This window comes from Panulirus ornatus, chromosome 58, assembly GCF_036320965.1.
Source record: "Panulirus ornatus isolate Po-2019 chromosome 58, ASM3632096v1, whole genome shotgun sequence".
Taxonomy (NCBI): Eukaryota; Metazoa; Arthropoda; class Malacostraca; order Decapoda; family Palinuridae; genus Panulirus; species Panulirus ornatus.
This window is the reverse complement of record NC_092281.1, coordinates 26918085-26942248: the sequence shown is the minus strand read 5'-3', so window position 1 is coordinate 26942248 and position 24164 is coordinate 26918085. Positions and strand designations below refer to the sequence as shown.

At 42.3% G+C, this 24164-nt stretch overlaps 1 protein-coding gene across 2 annotated transcripts in view; it reads left to right on the top strand.

The window, feature by feature from the left end:
• Positions 1–24164, top strand: part of sno (strawberry notch) — a 468152-nt gene that overhangs the window by 76479 nt on the left and 367509 nt on the right. The window lies entirely within an intron of this gene.

The window sequence follows — 24164 nt, the reverse complement described above, 5'->3', positions numbered from 1 at the left end:
CACATGCATATACATATATACACTTCTGTTTCCCCATTTTAGAAAGTCAAAATACAAGGAGGGGAGGGTTTCTAGCACCCTGCTCCAATCCCCTTTAGTAGCCTTCTATGACACGCGAGGAATGTGTGGGAAGTATTCTATCTCCTCTATATACATGTGTATTTGGGTGGGTTGGGCCATTCTTTCGTCTGTTTCCTTGTGCTACCTCGCTGATGCGGGAGACAGCGACTAAATATAATGATGAAATAGATACATATATACACATGTACATATTCAGTGAGGTGGCACCAGGAAACAGACAGAGAAAGGCCACAACTGCTCACACTCATTCAACAGACAAAGAAAGGCCACATCTGCTCACACTCATTCTGCAGACAAAGAAAGGCCACATCTGCTCACACTCATTCTTTATCTCTCATGTGTTAGGCATGGAAACCACAGCTCCCAATTCATATCCAGGGCCCCACAAACCTTTCCATGGTTTACCCCGACGTTTCACATCCCGGTTCGTCCTTGATTGCAGGTTGAACCCGGATACCCCATCTACGATGTAAACCTTTCACCCTCCTGCCCGTTCAGACCCTGATTGCTCAAAAACTTTTTTACTCCTTCCTTTCACCTCCAATTTGTTTCTCCCTTCCCTTGTTTCCTCCATCCTGACAATAATCCCCTTTGTAACCTTTTCCCCATTTGAAACCCTTTCCCCATTCATTCTCTCCATATGTCCAAAACCTTTCAAAAATTTTTTTTCCTCCCGCAACCAACTTTTTTTGTTATACACATCTCTCTTCGCTTTCATTGCTTTCTTGATAAAACCACCTTAACCACTTTGTACTCAAAAACATTTCATTTCCAAAACATCCCTCTCCTTCCAAAACCTGTCTAATCCCATTTTTTGCCACCCTATGATTTGTTTAATAATTCCTTCATGTGTAAACCATTTTTTCTCCAAGATAACCTTCTCTCTTTCCAAAACATTCTTCAGCCCCCCAGAATTTTTTCCCCCCCCCAACTTTTTTTTTCCACTTCCCCGCCCCTTTCCCAAAATCTAAAAAACTTCAATTCCTCAGTTTTTTTCCATTCAAACTTACTCCAATACTTTTCCCTCAAACCCAAAATGGGGGCTTTAACTTTCTTATTCACATTTACCCCAACTTTTTCCCCTTTTTCAATTTCAAAATCATCACCCCTTTTGCAGTTTCACCAAAAAAACAAACCGGCTTATCATCGGGGGAACAAACAACTGCCTTTACTTTCCCCCAAAAGCCCTTTTTTTCTCAAAACCCCAACAGACTTCATACTTGCCCCTCTTTCCAAAACTCTTGCATTTACCTCCCTAACAACCCCATCCATAAAGAAATTAAACAACCATGGAGACATCACACACCCCTGCCGCAAACCTACATTCACTGGGAACCAATCACTTTCCTCTCTTCCTACACGTACACATGCCTTACATCCTCGATAAAAACTTTTCACTGCCTCTAACAACTTTCCTCCCACACCATATACTCTTAATACCTTCCACAGAGCATCTCTATCAACTCTATCATATGCCTTCTCCAGATCCATAAATGCTACATACAAATCCATTTGCTTTTCTAAGTATTTCTCACATACATTCTTCAAAGCAAACACCTGATCCACACATCCTCTACCACTTCTGAAACCACACTGCTCTTCCCCAATCTGATGCTCTGTACATGCCTTCACCCTCTCAATCAATACCCTCCCATATAATTTACCAGGAATACTCAACAAACTTATACCTCTGTAATTTGAGCACTCACTCTTATCCCCTTTGCCTTTGTACAATGGCACTATGCACGCATTCCGCCAATCCTCAGGCACCTCACCATGAGTCATACATACATTAAATAACCTTACCAACCAGTCAACAATACAGTCACCCCCTTTTTTAATAAATTCCACTGCAATACCATCCAAACCTGCTGCCTTGCCGGCTTTCATCTTCCGCAAAGCTTTCACTACCTCTTCTCTGTTTACCAAATCATTTTCCCTAACCCTCTCACTTTGCACACCACCTCGACCAAAACACCCTATATCTGCCACTCTATCATCAAACACATTCAACAAACCTTCAAAATACTCACTCCATCTCCTTCTCACATCACCACTACTTGTTATCACCTCCCCATTTGCGCCCTTCACTGAAGTTCCCATTTGCTCCCTTGTCTTACGCACTTTATTTACCTCCTTCCAGAACATCTTTTTATTCTCCCTAAAATTTAATGATACTCTCTCACCCCAACTCTCATTTGCCCTTTTTTTCACCTCTTGCACCTTTCTCTTGACCTCCTGTCTCTTTCTTTTATACATCTCCCACTCAATTGCATTTTTTCCCTGCAAAAATCGTCCAAATGCCTCTCTCTTCTCTTTCACTAATACTCTTACTTCTTCATCCCACCACTCACTACCCTTTCTAATCAACCCACCTCCCACTCTTCTCATGCCACAAGCATCTTTTGCGCAATCCATCACTGATTCCCTAAATGCATCCCATTCCTCCCCCACTCCCCTTACTTCCATTGTTCTCACCTTTTTCCATTCTGTATTCAGTCTCTCCTGGTACTTCCTCACACAGGTCTCTTTCCCAAGCTCACTTACTCTCACCACCCTCTTCACCCCAACATTCACTCTTCTTTTCTGAAAACCCATACAAATCTTCACCTTAGCCTCCACAAGATAATGATCAGACATCCCTCCAGTTGCACCTCTCAGCACATTAACATCCAAAAGTCTCTCTTTCGCACGCCTGTCAATTAACACGTAATCCAATAATGCTCTCTGGCCATCTCTCCTACTTACATAAGTATACTTATGTATATCTCGCTTTTTAAACCAGGTATTCCCAATCATCAGTCCTTTTTCAGCACATAAATCTACAAGCTCTTCACCATTTCCATTTACAACACTGAACACCCCATGTATACCAATTATTCCCTCAACTGCCACATTACTCACCTTTGCATTCAAATCACCCATCACTATAACCCGGTCTCGTGCATCAAAACCACTAACACACTAATGATATGATGTACGCTTACATAAGTTTGGGAAGGTAGAGACCAGGAACATTGTATGGATTTTTTTTTTGAGGAGATACTAGGTTTAAGGAAGTTGAGAGAAGTAGCAATGATTGACAAAAATAAGATCAGAGAGGATAGAATTAGGAAAGGTTAGATCAGAAAGAAGAAAGAATTAGGAGTTTATTTGCAAGAGAGGAACAAATATGAAAGTTTTAGGCACTGTGACTGGAGGGAATTTTGTGCAGATTGATCTGTTATGTAGGGGAAAAAGATACATCAGATACTAATTTACTGATCTGATCAAAAGAATGTGTCTAAAAGAGCGTAATGTAGTATACTTTTGATTTAAAGTAGCACAGTATTGCACCTCTTTGATTTAAAGAAGTGCAGTACTGCACCCCTTTAAATTAGATTCAGGAATCATGGCAGCAGATATCATGAATACTAAAATTTGATGTAGATATTCAGTATTATACACTTATGAACAGAAACAGCATAAAATTTTAGCATGTCATGTGAGTATGGAACAGATAAAGAGGAAGGTGTCAGTGATTATATACCTTTCATTTTAACAGCGGATGTTCCAGTATCTATGTCGGGTCTTGGTTTGGGTTATAATCCAGCACTGACGGCAGGTAACATTTTACAGAATTGTTTTCTTGCTGCTTTCAGTTATAAGTAGCGACATGTGTGAGTTAGCTCTTGCATAAGTTATGACAGTGACTCCCCAAAAGCATGTCTGTCAGGATATGATATTCTTTAGCATTTATGTCATATTTCAATGTTCCTATAGCGAAGTATGTAAATTCAGGCTTTGGTGAGATGAAAACTTGACAGTATGTGATTTTGGGAATACACTGTGTCTAAACTAAGTTTGCCTGTTGTATCCCACTTCATTTGCAGAACCTTTGATTTTTAGGTTGGCACTGAAGCCAGTGTTTTATATTAAATCTGTGATGTGTTTTATATTGAATCAGTGATGTGTCTTGCTGCTGATATAAAGAGTAGGTTTTGAGTGTTTCCTTAAGAGATCAAGGAGTGACCTGATGAGAGAAGAGCTTGACAGTTCGGATTGTTATATGCATATAATTAGTCATGTGATAATTTATCTTGTAAGTATGATTGGAATAAGTGGAGCAAAATACTAGTAGCTGTACGTATATTCTTTTTTCATATGATCTTATTAAGTATGAGTTGGATCTACAAATGGTAGAGGACCACAAATTAATCACGGCTCTGTTTCTTTATTTCACACATTATATTACCTTTCGTCTGAGATGACCATGATTTAGGCATGCTTTTGCTGTGCCAAATTGAATGTTGCTAAAGAGAAACAGAGAAAGATAGATTGTTTTTATATGTAAATGTTGCTAAAGAGAAACAGAGAAAGATAGGATTGTTTTTATATGTAAATACTTGATTGCTGTTTTCCACGTTAGCAGGGTAGTACCAGGAAACAGACGAAGACGACACATCCACTCACACATATATATACATATAAGCACCTACATGTACATTATTTATTTTTGATTATTATACTTGATTGCTGTTTCCTGCGTTAGTGCCAGGAAACAGATGAAGAAAGACCCATCCACTCATATACATACGTATACACATGCATATACATATATACACTTCTGTTTCCCCATTTTAGAAAGTCAAAATACAAGGAGGGGAGGGTTTCTAGCACCCTGCTCCAATCCCCTTTAGTAGCCTTCTATGACACGCGAGGAATGTGTGGGAAGTATTCTATCTCCTCTATATACATGTGTATTTGGGTGGGTTGGGCCATTCTTTCGTCTGTTTCCTTGTGCTACCTCGCTGATGCGGGAGACAGCGACTAAATATAATGATGAAATAGATACATATATACACATGTACATATTCAGTGAGGTGGCACCAGGAAACAGACAGAGAAAGGCCACAACTGCTCACACTCATTCAACAGACAAAGAAAGGCCACATCTGCTCACACTCATTCTGCAGACAAAGAAAGGCCACATCTGCTCACACTCATTCTTTATCTCTCATGTGTTAGGCATGGAAACCACAGCTCCCAATTCATATCCAGGCCTCACAAACCTTTCCATGGTTTACCCCAGACGTTTCACATGCCCTGGTTCAGTCCATTGATTGCAGGTTGAACCAGGTATACCACATCTATTCGATGTATACCTTTCACCCTCCTGCCTGTTCAGACCCTGATTGCTCAAAATCTTTTTCACTCCTTCCTTTCACCTCCAATTTGTTCTCTCCATTCTCCTTGTTTCCTCCATCTCTGACAGATATATCCCCTTTGTCAACCTTTCCTCATTTGTCAACCTTTCCCCATTCATTCTCTCCATATGTCCAAACCATTTCAAAACTTTCTTCTGCTCCTGCAACCACACTTTATTTGTTACTACACATCTCTCTTACGCTTTCATTGCTTACTTGATCAAACCACCTTACACCACATGTTGTACTCAAAAACATTTCATTTCCAACACATCCACTCTCCTTCGCACAAACCTGTCTATATCCCATTCCTTGCCACCATATGATATTGTTGGAACTAGTATTCCTTCATGTGTATCCATTTTTGCTCCAAGATAACCTTCTCTCTTTCCACACATTCTTCATTGCTCCCAGAACCTTCACTTCTTCCCCACGCTATGACTTATGCTTCCATGGTGTCATTCACTGCCAAGTCCACTTCCAGATATCTAAAACACTTCAATTCCTCAGATTTTTCTCCATTCAAACTTACATCCTAACTAACTTTTCCCTCAACCCAGCTGGATCTGATAATCTCATTCTTATTCACATTTACTCCCAACTTTTTCCTTTCACATACTTTTGCAAACTCAGTCACCAACTTCTGCAGTTTCTGACTCAAATAACTAACCTGTGCTATATCATCGGTGAACAACATCTGACTCACTTTCCTATCACTCTATCCATCTACCTATATCTCTAATGCCTGTTTCATTCTGGAACTCACATCCCCAACAGACTGCATACTGGCCCCTCTCTCCAAAACTCTTGCATTCACCTTCCTAATCACACCATCCATAAACAAATTAGGCAACCATGGTGACATTACACACTTCTGCACCAAACTAAACTTCACTGGGAACCAATCACTCTCCTCTTTTACTATTTGTACACATGCCGTACACCCTTGATAAAACCATATCACTGCTTCTAGCAGCCTACCTCCCACACCATATATTCTTGATACCTTCCACAAAGCATCTCTATCAACCCTATCTTATCCCTTCTCCAGATCCATAAATGCCACATACAAACCCATCTGCTTTTCTAAGCATTTGTCACACACATTCTTCAAAACAAACACCTGATCCACACATCCTCAACCACTTCTGAAAACACATCACTCCTCCCCAATCTGATGCTCTGTACATTCCTTCACCTTCAGTCAGTACCCTCCCATACAGTTTTCCAGGTATACTCAAAAAACTTGTACCTCTGTAGTTTGAACACTCACCTTTATCCCCTTTGCCTTTGTACAGTGTCACTATACATGCATTCTGCCAATCCTCAGGCACTTTACCATGATCCATACATTCATGGAATATTCTTACCAACCAACAACAACACAGTCACCCCTTTCTTAATAGATTCAACTGCAATACCATCCACTCCTGTCACCTTGTGGGATTTTGTCTTTTGCAAGGCTTTCATCACCTCTTCTTTCTTCTCCAAACTACTATGCATAAATCTCACTTAGGACAACACCCCAACTAAAACACCCTACATCATCAAACACATTCAACAGTCCTTCAAAATACTCTCTCCATCTCCTCCTCATTCTGCCACTACCTGTTATCACTTCCTCTCTTACCCCCTTCACAGATGTTCCCATTTGTTCTCTTTTCTTTCACACATTATTTCTCTTTCAAAAACATTTTGTTCTAACTTCAGTTTAATGAAACTCGCCCCAGCTCTCATTTGCCCTCTTTGATCTCCTGCTGTTTTCTCTTATACATCTCCTAGTCAACTTCACTCCTTCCATGTAGTTACCATCCAAATGCCTCTCTTTTCTCCTTCACTGACAGCTTTACTTCATCCCACCGCTCACTATCCTGTCTCATCTGCCCACGTTCCACCTTTTTCATGCCATACACATCTCTTGCACATACCATCACTGCTTCCCTAAATACCTCCCATTCCTCACCCATCCCCTCACATCATTTGCTCTTACCTTATGCCATTCTACACTTAGTCTCTCCTGGTCTTTTTTCCCACAAGTTTCCTTTCCAAGCTCACTTACTCTACAGAGACATAAGTTTGTTGATTCCTGGGAAATTGAATGGAAGGGTATTGATTGAGAGGGTGAATGCATGTACAGAGAGAGCATCAGTTTGGGGAAGAGCAATGTGGTTTCAGAAACGGTAGAGGATGGGTGAATCAGGTGTTTCCTTTAAATAATGTGTGTGAAAGATACTTAGAAAAACCAATGGATTTTGGATGTAGCACTTATGGAGCTGGAAAAGGCATATGATAGGGTTGACAAAGATGCTTTTAGAAGGTCTTAAGAGTTTATGATCTGGTAGGTAAGTTGCTAGAAACAGTGAAATGTTTTTATCATGGATGTAAGGCATTTGTACAAGTAGGAAGAGAGGAGAGTGATTGGTTCCCAGTGAAAGTCAGTCTGTGGAAGGAGTGTGTTATGTTGCCATGGATGTTTAATTTGTTTATTGATGGGGTGGTTAGGGAGGTAAATGCAAGTGCTTTGGAGAGAGGGGCAAGTATGCAGTCAGTTGGGGGTGAGAGGGCCTGGAAAGCGAGCCAATTGTTGTTCACTGAGGATACAGCTCTGGTGGCTGATTCGAGTGAGAAACTGCTGAAGTTGGTGACTGATTTTGGAAAACTGTGTGAAAGGAGAAAGTTCAGAGTAAATGTGAAGAAAAGGAAGGATATTAGGTTCAGTAGGGTTGAGTGACAAGCTAATTGGGATGTAAGTTTGAATAGAGAAAAATTGAAGGAAGGAAAGTGTTTTAGATATCTGGGAGTGGACTTAGCAGGGAATGGAAGCATAGAAGCAGAAGTGAGTCACAGGGTCGGGGAGGGAGCAAAGGTTCTGGAAGCGATGAAGAATGTGTGGAAGGAGAGAATCTTATCTCGGAGAGCAAATATGGGTGTGTTTGAAGGAATAGTAGTTCCAACAATGTTATATGCTTGCAAGGGATAGGCAGGGGTGCGTGATGTCTCAATGGTTGTTTAATTGGTTTATGGATGGGGTGATTAGGGAAGTGAATGCAAGAGTTTCAAAGAGAGGGGCAAATATGCAGCTTTTGTGGATGAGAGGGATTGGCAAGTGAGTCATTTGTTGTTCTCTGATGATACAGTGCTAGTGGTTAATTTGGCTGTGAAACTGCAGAGGTTGGTGACTGAGTTCAGTAAAGTGTGTGAAAGAAGAAAATTGAGAGAGTTTGGTAAATTGTGTGAAAGAAGAAAATTGAGGGTAAATGTGAATATGAGCAAGGTTGTTAGGTTCAGTAGGGTTGAGGGACAAGTTAATTGGGATGTAAGTTTGAATGGAGAAAAATATAGGAAGTGAAGTGTGTTAGATATCTGGGTGTGGACTTAGCAGCAGATGGAACCATGGAAGCAGAGGTGAGTCACAGAGTGTGGGTGGGCGTGAAGGTTCTGGGAGCGATGAAGAATCAGCCACTAGAGTTGTATCATCAGCAAACAACAACTTCCCTCTAAGTCCCTCTCATCCACAACTGCATACTCGCCCCTTCTCCAAAACTCTTGCATTCACCTCCCTAACCACCTCGTCCATAAACAAATCAAATAACCATGGGGACATCACACACCCCTGTCGCAAACCAACATTCACTGGGAACCACTCACTCTCCTCTTTTCCTACTCATACACGTCTTACATTCTTGGTGAAAAATTTTCACTTCTAGCAACTTACCTCCCACACCATATACTCTGGAGATCTTCCACAAAGCATCTCTTATTAACCCTATTATATTCTTTCTCCAGATCCATAAATGCTACATACAAATCCATCTGTTTTTCTAAGTATTTCTCACATACATTCTTCAAAGCAAACACCTGATTCACACATCCTCTACCACTTCTGAAACCACACTGCTCTGTACATGCCTTCACCCTCTCACTCAATACCCTCCCATATAATTTCCTAGGAATACTCAGCAGACTTATGCCTCTATAGTTTGAACACTCACCTTTATCCCTTTTTCCTTTGTGCTGTGGCACTATGCATGCATTCTGCCAATTCTCAGGCACTTCACCATGATATATACATACATTGAATATCTTTACTGACCAATCAACAACACTGTCACCCCCTTTTTTAATAAATTCCGCTGCAATACCATCCAAACCTGCCACCTTGCTGGCTTTCATCTTCTGCAAAGCTTTCATTACCTCTTCTCTGTTTACCAAACCATTCTTGCTGACCCTCTCACTTCTCATACCAGCTTGACCAAAACACCCTGTTCTGCTGCTCTATGATCAAACACATTCAACAAACCTTCAAAGTGCTCACTCCATCTCCTTCTCACTTTGCCACTACTTATTATTACCTCCCCATTTGCCCCCTTCACCGATGTTCCCCTTTCTTCTCTTGTCTTATGCACTTTAAAGTTTGTTAAGTGTGTGAAAAGAAAGCTGAGAGTAAATGTGAGTAAGAGCAAGGTTATTAGGTTCAGTAGGGTTGAGGGACAAGTTGATTGAGAGGTAAATTTGAGTAGAGAAAAACTGGAGGAAGTGAAGTGTTTTAGATGTCTGGGAGTGGGTTTATCAGTGGATAGAACCATGGAAGTGGAATTGAGTCAGGGTGGGGGAGGGGGTGAAGGTTCTGGGAGTGTTGAAGAATATGTGCAAGGCGAGAACATTATCTCAGAGAGCAGAAACGGGCATGTTTGAAGGAATAGTGGTTCCAACAATGGTATATGGTTGTGAGGCATAGGCTAAAGATAGGGTCGTGTGGAGGAGGGTGGATGCGCTGGAAATGAAAATGTTTGAGTACAATATGTGGTGTAAGGTGGTATGATCGAGTAAGTAATGAAAGGGTAAGAGAGATGCGTGTTAATAAAAAGTGTTGTTGAGAGAGCAGAAGAGGGTGTGTTAAATGGTTTGGTCATGTGGAGAGAATGAGTGAGGAAAGATTGACAAAGAGGATATATGTGTCAGAGGTGGAGTGAACGAGGAGAAGCAGGAGACCAAATTGGTGATGGAAGGATGGAGTTAAAAAGAACTTGAGCGATTGGGGCTCGATCATACAGGAGAGTGAAAGGCGTGCAAGGAATAGAGTGAATTGGAAAGATATGGTATACCATGGTTCACTAGCTGTCAGTGGATTGAACCAGGGCATGTGAAGGATCTGGGGTAAACCATAGAAAGTTTTGTGGGGCCTGTATATGGAAAGGGAGCTGTGGTTTGGGTGCATTACACATGAACAAATGTGGCCTTTGTTCTCTTTTCCTAGCGCTACCTCGCGCACACATGCAGGGGAGGAGGGTGGTGCTGTTTCATGTATTATACTTAATCTCTGTCTCCCGTGTTAGCGAGGTAGTGCAAGGAAACAGACAAAAGAATGGCCCAAACCACCCACATACAAATCTATGTTCATAAACGGCCACACACGCACTATTACATACCTATACATTTCACGTATACATACATATACACACAGAGACATATAGTCACATTTGCTGCCTTCATCCATTCTAGTCGCCACCGTGCCACACATGAATAAGCATATATATATATTTTTTTTTTCTTTTATACTTTGTCGCTGTCTCCCACGTTTGCGAGGTAGCGCAAGGAAACAGACGAAAGAAATGGCCCAACCCCCCATACACATGTATATACATACGTCCACACACGCAAATATACATACCTACACAGCTTTCCATGGTTTACCCCAGACGCTTCACATGCCTTGATTCAATCCACTGACAGCACGTCAACCCCGGTATACCACATCGCTCCAATTCACTCTATTCCTTGCCCTCCTTTCACCCTCCTGCATGTTCAGGCCCCGATCACACAAAATCTTTTTCACTCCATCTTTCCACCTCCAATTTGGTCTCCCTCTTCTCCTCGTTCCCTCCACCTCCGACACATATATCCACTTGGTCAATCTTTCCTCACTCATTCTCTCCATGTGCCCAAACCACTTCAAAACACCCTCTTCTGCTCTCTCAACCACGCTCTTTTTATTTCCACACATCTCTCTTACCCTTACGTTACTCACTCGATCAAACCACCTCACACCACACATTGTACTCAAACATCTCATTTCCAGCACATCCATCCTCCTGCGCACAACTCTATCCATAGCCCACGCCTCGCAACCATACAACATTGTTGGAACCACTATTCCTTCAAACATACCCATTTTTGCTTTCCGAGATAATGCTCTCGACTTCCACACATTCTTCAAGGCTCCCAGAATTTTCGCCCCCTCCCCCACCCTATGATCCACTTCCGCTTCCATGGTTCCATCCGCTGCCAGATCCACTCCCAGATATCTAAAACACTTCACTTCCTCCAGTTTTTCTCCATTCAAACTCAACAAACTTATACCTCTGTAATTTGAGCACTCACTCTTATCCCCTTTGCCTTTGTACAATGGTACTATGCACGCATTCTGCCAATCCTCAGGCACCTCACCATGAGTCATACATACATTAAATAACCTTACCAACCAGTCAACAATACAGTCACTCCCTTTTTTAATAAATTCCACTGCAATACCATCCAAACCTGCTGCCTTGCCGGCTTTCATCTTCTGCAAAGCTTTTACTACCTCTTCTCTGTTTACCAAATCATTTTCCCTAACCCTCGCACTTTGCACACCACCTCGACCAAAACACCCTATATCTGCCACTCTATCATCAAACACATTCAACAAACCTTCAAAATACTCACTCCATCTCCTTCTCACATCACCACTACTTGTTATCACCTCCCCATTTGCGCCCTTCACTGAAGTTCCCATTTGCTCCCTTGTCTTACGCACTTTATTTACCTCCTTCCGGAACATCTTTTTATTCTCCCTAAAATTTACTGATAGTCTCTCACCCCAACTCTCATTTGCCCTTTTTTTTCACCTCTTGCACCTTTCTCTTGACCTCCTGTCTCTTTCTTTTATACGTCTCCCACTCAATTTCATTTTTTCCCAGCAAAAATCGTCCAAATGCCTCTCTCTTCTCTTTCGCTAATACTCTTACTTCTTCATCCCACCACTCACTACCCTTTCTAATCAACCCACCTCCCACTCTTCTCATGCCACAAGCATCTTTTGCGCAATCCATCACTGATTCCCTAAATACATCCCATTCCTCCCCACTTCCCTTACTTCCATTGTTCTCACCTTTTTCCATTCTGTACTCAGTCTCTCCTGGTACTTCCTCACACAAGTCTCCTTCCCAAGCTCACTTACTCTCACCACCCTCTTCACCCCAACATTCACTCTTCTTTTCTGAAAACCCATACAAAGCTTCACCTTAGCCTCCACGAGATAATGATCAGACATCCCTCCAGTTGCACCTCTCAGCACATTAACATGTACAGAGCATCAGATTGGGGAAGAGCAGTGTGGTTTCAGAAGTGGTAGAGGATGTGTGGATCAGGTGTTTGCTTTGAAGAATGTATGTGAGAAATACTTAGAAAAGCAAATGGATTTGTATGTAGCATTTATGGATCTGGAGAAGGCATATGATAGAGTTGATAGAGATGCTCTGTGGAAGGTATTAAGAATATATGGTGTGGGAGGCAAGTTGTTAGAAGCAGTGAAAAGTTTTTATCGAGGATGTAAGGCATGTGTACGTGTAGGAAGAGAGGAAAGTGACTGGTTCTCAGTGAATGTAGGTTTGCGGCAGGGGTGTGTGATGTCTCCATGGTTGTTTAATTTGTTTATGGATGGGGTTGTTAGGGAGGTGAATGCAAGAGTTTTGGAAAGAGGGGCAAGTATGCAGTCTGTTGGGGATGAGAGAGCTTGGGAAGTGAGTCAGTTGTTGTTCGCTGATGATACAGCGCTGGTGGCTGATTCATGTGAGAAACTGCAGAAGCTGGTGACTGAGTTTGGCAAAGTGTGTGGAAGAAGAAAGTTAAGAGTAAATGTGAATAAGAGCAAGGTTATTAGGTACAGTAGGGTTGAGGGTCAAGTCAATTGGGAGGTGAGTTTGAATGGAGAGAGACTGGAGGAAGTGAAGTGTTTTAGATATCTGGGAGTGGATCTGGCAGCGGATGGAACCATGGAAGCGGAAGTGGATCATAGGGTGGGGGAGGGGGCGAAAATTCTGGGAGCCTTGAAGAATGTGTGGAAGTCGAGAGCATTATCTCGGAAAGCAAAAATGGGTATGTTTGAAGGAATAGTGGTTCCAACAATGTTGTATGGTTGCGAGGCGTGGGCTATGGATAGAGTTGTGCGGAGGAGGATGGATGTGCTGGAAATGAGATGTTTGAGGACAATGTGTGGTGTGAGGTGGTTTGATCGAGTGAGTAACGTAAGGGTAAGAGAGATGTGTGGAAATAAAAAGAGCGTGGTTGAGAGAGCAGAAGAGGGTGCTTTGAAATGGTTTGGGCACATGGAGAGAATGAGTGAGGAAAGATTGACCAAGAGGATATATATGTCGGAGGTGGAGGGAACGAGGAGAAGAGGGAGACCAAATTGGAGGTGGAAAGATGGAGTGAAAAAGATTTTGTGTGATCGGGGCCTGAACATGCAGGAGGGTGAAAGGAGGGCAAGGAATAGAGTGAATTGGAGCGATGTGGTATACCGGGGTTGACGTGCTGTCAGTGGATTGAATCAAGGCATGTGAAGCGTCTGGGGTAAACCATGGAAAGTTGTGGAGGTATGTATATTTGCGTGTGTGGACATATGTATATACATGTGTATGGGGGTGGGTTGGGCCATTTCTTTCGTCTGTTTCCTTGCGCTACCTCGCAAACGCGGGAGACAGCAACAAAGCAAAAAAAAAAAAAAAAAAAAATATACATACACATATACATACATATACATATATATATATGCATGTATATACATGTGTATGTATATACATGTATGTATATACATGTGTATGTGGGCGGGCTGGGCCATTTTTTCGTGTGATCAAGATATTCCTATGAGTCCACGGGGAAAATGAAACACGAAAAGTTCCCAAGTGCACTTTCATGTAATAATCACATCATCAGGGGAGACACAAGAGAGAAATATAAATGTCAGTTGATATACATCGAAGAGACGAAGCTAGGACGCCATTTGGTAAACATGTGATTGTCCAAAACTTTTCGTGTTTCATTTTCCCCGTGGACTCATAGGAATATATATGTATGTATATACACATGTATATACATACACATCCACACACGCAAATATACATATCTATACATCTCAACGTATACATATATATACACACACAGACATGTACTTATATACACATGTACATAATTCATACTGTCTGCCTTTATTCATTCCCATCGCCACCCCTGCCACACATGAAATAACAACTCCCTCCCCCCTCATGTGTGCGTGGTAGCGCTAGGAAGACAACGAAGGCCCATTTGTTCACACTTAGTCTCTAACTGTCATGTAATAATGCACTGAAACCACAGCTCCCTTTCCACATCCAGGCCCCAGAGAACTTTCCATGGTTTACCCCAGACGCTTCACGAGCCCTGGTTCAGTCCATAGATAGCACGTCAACCCCGGTATTGGATTACGTGTTAATTGATAGGTGCGCAAAAGAGAGAATTGGATGTTAATGTGCTCAGAGGTGCAACTGGAGGGATGTCTGATCATTATATTGTGGAGGCAAAGGAGAAGTTTTGTAGAGGTTTTCAGAAAAGAAGAGAGAATGTTGGGGTGAAAAGAGTGGTAAGAGTAAGTGAGCTTGGGAAGGAGACTTGTGTGAGGAAGTACCAGGAGAGGCTGAGTACAGAATGGAAAAAGGTGAGAACAAAGGACGTAAGGGGAGTGGGGGGAATGGGATGTATTTAGGGAAGCAGTGATGGCTTGTGCAAAAGATGCTTGTGGCATGAGAAGCGTAGGAGGTGGGCTGCTTAGAAAAGGTAGTGAGTGGTGGGATGAAGAAGTTAGATTATTAGTGAAAGAGAAGAGAGAGATATTTGGACGATTTTTGCAGGGAAATAATGCAAATGAGTGGGAGATGTATGAAAGAAAGAGGAAGGAGGTCAAGAGAAAGGTGCAAGAGGTGAAAAAGAGGGCAAATGAGAGTTGGGGTGAGAGAGTATCATTAAATTTTAGGGAGAATGGAAAAATGTTTTGGAAGGAGGTAAATAAAGTGCGTAAGACAAAGGAACAAATGGGAACTTCAGTGAAGGAGGCTAATGGGGAGGTGATAACAAGTAGTGGTGATGTGAGAAGGAGATGGAGTGGGTATTTTGAAGGTTTATTTAATGTGTTTGATGATAGAGTGGCAGATATAGAGTGTTTTGGTCGAGGTGGTGTTCAAAGTGAGAGGGTTGGGGAAAATGATTTGGTAAACAGAGAAGAGGTAGTAAAAGCTCTGTGGAAGATGAAAACTGGCAAGGCAGTGGGTTTGGATGGTATTGCAGTGGAATTTATTAAAAAAAAGGGGTGACTGTATTGTTGACTGGTTGGTAAGGTTATTTAATGTATGTATGACTCATGGTGAGGTGCCTGAGGATTGGCAGAATGCTTGCATAGTGCCATTGTACAAAGGCAAAGGGGATAAAAGTGAGTGCTCAAATTACAGAGGTATAAGTTTGTTGAGTATTCCTGGTAAATTATATGGGAGGGTATTGATTGAGAGGGTGAAGGTATGTACTGAGCATGAGACTGGGGAAGAGCAGTGTGGTTTCAGAAGTGGTAGAGGATGTGTGGATCAGGTGTTTGCTTTAAAGAATGTATGTGAGAAATACTTAGAAAAGCAAATGGATTTGTATGTAGCATCTATGGATCTGGAGAAGGCATATGATAGAGACGATCTGTGGAAGGTATTAAGAATATATGGTGTAGGAGGCAAGTTGTTAGAAGCAGTGAAAAGTTTTTATCGAGGATGCAAGGCATGTGTACGTGTAGGAAGAGAGGAAAGTGATTGGTTCTCATTGAATGTAGGTTTGCGGCAGGGGTGTGTGATGTCTCCATGGTTGTTTAATTTGTTTATGGATTGGGTTGTTCGAGAGGTGAATGCAAGAGTTTTGGAAAGAGGGGCAAGTATGCAGTCTTTTGTGGATGAGAGAGCTTGGGAAGTGAGTCAGTTGATGTTCGCTGATGATACAGCGCTGGTGGCTGATTCATGTGAGAGACTGCAGAAGCTGGTGACTGAGTCTGGTGGGGTGTTTGAAAGAAGAAAGCTGAGAGTAAATGTGAATAAGAGGAAGGTTATTAGGTACAGTAGGGTTGAGGGACAAGTCAATTGGGAGGTGAGTTTGAATGGAGAGAGACTGGAGGAAGTGAAGTGTTTTAGATATCTGGGAGTGGATTTGGCAGCGGATGGAACCATGGAAGCGGAAGTGAATCATAGGGTGGGGGAGGGGATGAAAGTTCTGGGAACGTTGAAGAATGTGTGGAAGTCAAGGACATCATGTCGGAAAGCAAAAATGGGTATGTTTGAAGGAATAGTGGTTCCAACAATGTTATATGGTTGCGAGGCATGGGCTATGGATAGAGTTGTGCGGAGGAGGGTGGATGTGCTGGAAATGAGATGTTTGAGGACAATATGTGGTGTGAGGTGGTTTGATCGAGTTAGTAATAACAAGGTAAAAGAGATGTGTGGTAATAAAAAGAGCGTTGTTGAGAGAGCAGACGAGGGTGCGTTGAAATGGTTTGGTCACATGGAGAGAATGAGTGAGGAAAGATTGACCAAGAGGATATATGTGTCAGAGGTGGAGGGAACGAGGAGAAGTGGGAGACCAAATTTGAGGTGGAAAGATGGAGTGAAAAAAATTTTGAGTGATCAGGGCCTGAACGTGCAGGAGGGTGAAAGGCGTGCAAGGAATAGAGTGAATTGGAACAAAGTGGTATACCGGTGTCGACGTGCTGTCAATGGATTGAACCAGGGCATGTGAAGTGTTTGGAGTAAACCATAGAAAGTTGTGTGGGGCCTGGATGTGGAAAAGGAGCTGTGGTTTTGGTGCATTATTACATGACAGCTAGAGACTGAGTGTAAACGAATGTAGCCTTTGTTGTCTTTTCCTAGCACCACCTCGGGCACATGAGGGGGAGGGTGCTGTTATTTCATGTGTGGTGGGTTGGTGATGGGAATGAATAAAGGCAGACAGTATGAATTATGTACATGTGTATATATGTATATGTCTGTGTGTGTATATGTCTACGTTGAGATGTATAGGTATTTATATGTGCGTGTGTGAATGTGTATGTATATACATGTGTATGTGGGTGGGTTGGGCCATTGTTTCATCTATTTCCTTGTACTACCTCGCTAACGCGGGAGACAGCGACAAAGCAGAATAAATAAATAAATAATGAATATATATATATTTATTTTGCTTTGTCGCTGTCTCCAGCGTTAGTGAGGTAGCGCAAGGAAACAGATGCACTTTATTTACCTCCTTCCAAAACATCTTTTTATTTTCCCTAAAATTTGATGATACATTCTCACCCCAACTCTCATTTGCCCTCTTTTTCACCTCTTGCACCTTTCTCTTGACCTCTTGCCTCTTTTTTTTGTACATCTCCCAGTCATTTGCATTATTTCCTTGCAAAAATCGTCCAAATGCCTCTCTCTTCTCTTTCACTAATAATCTTACTTCTTCATCCTACCATTCACTAACCTTTCTAATCTGCCCACCTCCCATGCTTCTCATGCCACAAGCATCTTTTGTGCAAGCCATCACTGCTTCCCTAAATACATCCCCACTCCCCTTACATCCTTTGTTCTCACCATTTTCCATTCTGTACTCAGTCTCTCCTGGTACTTCCTCACACAAGTCTCCTTCCCAAGTTCACTTACTCTTACCTCTCTTTTCACCCCAACTTTCTCTCTTCTTTTCTGAAAACCTCTACAAATCTTCACCTTAGCCTCCACAAGATAATGATCAGACATCCCTCCACTTGCACCTCTCAGCACAGTTACATCCAAAAGTCTCTTTTGTGTGCCTCTCAGTTAATACCTAATCCAGTAACGCTCTCTAGCCATCTTTCCTACTTACATACGTATACTTATGTATATCTCTCTTTTTAAACCAGGTATTCCCAATCACCAGTCCTTTTTCAGCACATAAATCTACAAACTCTTCACCATTTCCATTTACAACACTGAACACCCCATGTACACCAATTACTCACCTTTGCATTCAAATCACCCATCACTATAACCCGGTCTCGTGCATCAAAACTACTAACACTCACTCAGCTGCTCCCAAAACACTTGCCTCTCATGATCTTTCTTCTCATGCCCAGGTGCATATGCACCAATAATCACCCATCTCTCTCTCTCCATCCACTTTCAGTTTTACCTTTATCAATCTAGAGTTTACTTTCTTACACTCTATCACATACTCCCACCACTCCTGTTTCAGGAGTAGTGCTACTCCTTCCCGTGCTCTTGTCCTCTCACTAACCCCTGACTTTACTCCCAAGACATTCCCAAACCACTCTTCCCCTTTACCCTTGAGCTTCGTTTCACTCACAGCCAAAACATCCATGTTCCTTTCCTCAAATATACTACCTATCTCCTTTTTTCTCATCTTGGTTACATCCACACACATTTAGACACCCCAATCTAAGCCTTTGAGGAGGATGAGTACTCCCTGCGTGACTCCTTCTGTTTCCCCTTTTAGAAAGTTAAAATACAAGGAGGGGAGGGTTTCCAGCCCCCTACTCCCGTCCTCTTTAGTCGCCTTCTACGACACGTGAGGAATTCGTGGAAAGTATTCTTTCTCCCCTATCTCCTTGCTCTTATTCTCATTTACTCTCAGCTTTCTTCTTTCACACACTTTACCAAGCTCAGTCACCACCTTCTGCAGTTTCTCACCCAAATCAGCCACCAGTGCTGTATCATCAGCGAACAACAACTGACTCACTTCCCAAGCCCTCTTATCCACAAGACTGCGTATGTGCCCCGCTCCAAAACTCTTGCATCCACCTCTCTAACAACCCCATCCATAAACTTATTAAACAACCATGGAGACATCACACACCCCTGATGCAAACCGACATTCACTGGGAACCACTCTCTTTCTTCTCTTCCTACTCATACACATGCCGTACATCCTTGATAAAACCTTTTCACCTCTTCTAGCAACTTACCTCCCACACCATATACTCCTCTTAATATCTTCCACAGAGTATCACTATTAACTCTATCATATGCATTCTCCATATCCATAAATTCTAAATACAAATCCATATGCTTTTCTAAGTATTTCTCATATACATTCTTCAAAGCAAACTCCTGATCCACATATCCTCTACCACTTCTGAAACCCCACTGTCCTCCCGAATCTGGTGCTCTGTACATACCTTGACCCTCTCAATTGATACCATCCCATATAATTTCCCAGGAATACTTGACAAACTTATACCTCTGTAATTTCAACACTCACCTTTATCCCCTTTGCCTTTGTACTATGGCACTATACAAGCATTCTGGCACTCCTCAGGCACTTCACCATGAATCATACATACATTGAATATCCTAACCAACCAGTCAACAATATAGTCACCCCCTTTTTAAATAAATTCCACAGCAGTACCATGCAAACCCGCCACCTTGCCAGGTTTCATCTTCCGCAATGCTTTTACTACCTCTTCTCTGTTTACCAAATCATTCTTCCTAACCCTCTCAATTCACACACCACCTCGACCAAAACACCCTATATCTATCACTCCTCATCACAGACATTCAACAAACCTTCAAAAAACTCCATCTCCCTCTCACTTCACTTCTACTTGTTATTACCTCCCCATTTGCCCCCTTCACTGTTGTTCCCATTTGTTCTCTTTTCTTATGCACTTTAATTACTTCCTTCCAAAACAATTTTTTTTTTTTTTCATACTATTTGCCATTTCCCATGTTAGCGAGGTAGCATTAAGAACAGAGGACTGGGCCTTTGAGGGAACTTTCTCACCTGGCCCCATTCTACGTTCCTTGTTTTGGAAAGTTAAAAAAAAAAAAATGAAAGAGGAGGATTTCCAGCCACCCACTCCCTCCCCTTTTAGTCGCCTTCTACGACACACAGGAAATACATGGGAAGTAATCTTTCTCCCCTATCCTCAGGGATAAAACATCTTTTTATTCTCCCTAAAATATAATGATACTCTCCCAACCCAACTCTCATTTGCCCCCTTTTTCACCTCTTGCACGCACCTTTCTGTTGACCTCTTGCCTCATTCTTTTATACACCTCTCAGTCATTTGCACTATTTCCCTGCAAAAATCATCCAAATGCCTCTCTCTTCTCTTTCACTGATAATCTTCTTCATCCCACCACTCACCACCCTTTCAAATCTGCCCACCTCTCGCCTTTCTCATGCCACAGGCATCTTTTGTGGAAGCCATCACTGCTTCCCTAAATACATCCCATTCTTCCCCCACTCCCCTTACGTCAGTTGCTCTCACCTGTTTCCATTCTGCACTCAATCTCTCCTGGTACTTTCTCACGCAAGTCTCCTTTCCAAGCTCACTTACTCTCACCACTCTCTTCACCCCAACATTTTCTCCTCTTTTCTGAAAACCTCTACATATCTTCACCTTCGTCTTTACAAGATAATGATCATCATCCCCCCAGTTGCCCCTCTCAGCACATTAACTTCCGAAAGTCTCTCTTTCATGCGCCTAACAATTAACATGTAATCTAATAATGCTCTCTGCCATCTCTCCTACTTAGAAACTTATGTATATATCTTTTATTAAACCAGGTATTCCCAGTCACCATTCCTTTTTCAGGACTCAAATCTACAAGCTCTTCACCATTTCCATTTACAACATTGAACACTCCCTGTACACCAATTATACCCTCAACTGCCACATTACTCACCATTGCATTGAAATCACCCATCACTACAACCCGGTCTCATGCATTAAAGCTACTAACACACTCACTGAACTGCTTCCAAAACACTTGCCTCTCATGATCTTTCTTCTCATGTTCAGGTGCATAGGTGCCAGTAATCATCTATCTCTCTCCATCTACTTTCAGTTTTACCCATATCAATCTAGAGTTTGCTTTCTTACACTCTATCACATACTCCAATAACTCCTGTTTCAGTGGTGCTACTCCCCATGTGTGCATGCGGTAGTGTTAGGAAAGGACAAAAAAGGCCACATTCGTTCACACTCAGTCTCTATCTGTCATGTGTAATACACCCAAACCACAGCTCCTTTTCCACATCCTGGCCCCACAGAACTTTCTGTGGTTTACCCGAGATGCTTCACATGCCCTCGTTTAATCCATTGACAGCATGTCCACCGCGGTATACCACATCGTTCCAATTCACTCTGTTCCTTGCATGCCTTTCACCCTTCTGTATGTTCAGGCCCCGATTGCTCAAAATCTTTTTTACTCCATCTTTTCACCTCTACTTTGGTCTCCCACTTCTCATTCCCTCTTCCTCTGACACATATATCCTCTTTGTCAATCTTTCCTCACTCATCCTCGTCATGTGACCCAACCATTTCAATACACCCTTTTCTGCTCTCTCAACCAAACTTTTTATTACCATACATCTCTCTTACCCTTTCATTACTTACTCGATCAAACCACCTGACACCACATATTGTCCTCAAACATTTCATTTCCAACACATCCACCCTCCTCCGCACAACCCACTATATAGCCTATGCCTTGCAACCATATAACATTGTTGGAACCAATTTTTCTTCAACCATGCCCATTTTTGCTCTCTGAGACGGCGTTCCTGCCTTCCACACATTCTTCAACGCTCCCAGAACTTTTGCCCCCTCCCCCACCCTGTGACTGACATCGCTTCCATGGTTCCATACACTGCTAAATCCACTCCCAGAAATCTAAAACACATCACTTCCTCCAGGTTTTTCTCCATTCAAACTTACTTCTCAGTTAACTTGCTCTTCCACCCTACTGAACCTAATAACCTTGTTCTTATTCACATTTACTTTCAGCAGTCTTCTTTCACACACTTTACCAAACTCAGTCACCTCCTTATGTAGTTTTTCACGTGAATCAGCCCCCAGTTCTTTATCACCTTCAAACAACAAATGACTCACTTCCCAAGTCCTCTCATCCCCAATAGACTGCATACTTGCCCTTCTCTCCAAAACTCTTTTATTCACCTCCCTAACCACCCCATCCATACACAAATTAAACAACCATGGAGACATGACGCACCCCTGCCGCAAACCGACATTCAGTGGGAACCAATCACTTACCTCTCTTCATACTTGTACACATGCCTTACATTCTTGGTAAAAACTTTTCATTTCTTCTAGAAACTTACCTACTTCACCATATACTGAAGAAATCTTCCACAAAGCATCTCTATCAAACCTATCATGTTTTCTCCAGATCCTTAAGTGGTACATACAAATCCATCTGTTTTTCTTAGTATTTCTCGCATACATTCTTCAAAGCAGACACCTGATCCACACATCCTCTACCACTTCTGAAACCACACTGCTCCTCCCCAATCTTATCCTCTGTTTATGCCTTTACCCTCTCAGTCAGTACCCTCCCATATGATTTCCCAGTAATACTCAATAAACTTATACGTCTGTAATTTGAACATTCACTTTTATATATTTCTTACTCGATGAAACCACCTCACACCACATATTGACCTCAAACATTTAATTTCCAACACACCCCCCTCCTCACAGCCCTATCTATAGCCCATGCCTTGCAATAGTCTAACATTGATGGAACCACTTTTCCCTCACACATACCCATTTTTGCTCTCTGAGATAACTTTCCCCAATCTTATCCTCTGTTTATGCCTTTACCCTCTCAATCAGTACCCTCCCATATGATTTCCCAGTAATACTCAATAAACTTATTTATATATTTTTATTTTATTATACTTTGTCGCTGTCTCCCGCGTTTGCGAGGTAGCACAAGGAAACAGATGAAAGAAATGGCCCAACCCCCCCCCCATACACATGTATATACATACGTCCACACACGCAAAAATACATACCTACACAGCTTTCCATGGTTTACCCCAGACGCTTCAATGCCTTGATTCAATCCACTGACAGCACGTCAACCCCGGTATACCACATCGCTCCAGTTCACTCTATTCCTTGCCTTCCTTTCACCCTCCTGCATGTTCAGGCCCCGATCACACAAAATCTTTTTCACTCCATCTTTCCACCTCCAATTTGGTCTCCCTCTTCTCCTCGTTCCCTCCACCTCCGACTCATATATCCTCTTGGTCAATCTTTCCTCACTCATTCTCTCCATGTGCCCAAACCACTTCAAAACACCCTCTTCTGCTCTCTCAACCACGCTCTTTTTATTTCCACACATCTCTCTTACCCTTATGTTACTCACTCGATCAAACCACCTCACACCACACATTGTCCTCAAACATCTCATTTCCAGCACATCCATCCTCCTGCGCACAACTCTATCTATAGCCCACGCCTCGCAACCATACAACATTGTTGGAACCACTATTCCTTCAAACATACCCATTTTTGCTTTCCGAGATAATGTTCTCGACTTCCACACATTCTTCAAGGCCCCCAGAATTTTCGCCCCCTCCCCCACCCTATGATCCACTTCCGCTTCCATGGTTCCATCCGCTGCCAGATCCACTCCCAGATATCTAAAACACTTCACTTCCTCCAGTTTTTCTCCATTCAAACTCACCTCCCAATTGACTTGACCCTCAACCCTACTGTACCTAATAACCTTGCTCTTATTCACATTTACTCTTAACTTTCTTCTTCCACACACTTTACCAAACTCAGTCACCAGCTTCTGCAGTTTCTCACATGAATCAGCCACCAGCGCTGTATCATCAGCGAACAACAACTGACTCACTTCCCAAGCTCTTTCATCCCCAACAGACTTCATACTTGCCCCTCTTTCCAAAACTCTTGCATTTACCTCCCTAACAACCCCATCCATAAACAAATTAAACAACCATGGAGACATCACACACCCCTGCCGCAAATCTACATTCACTGAG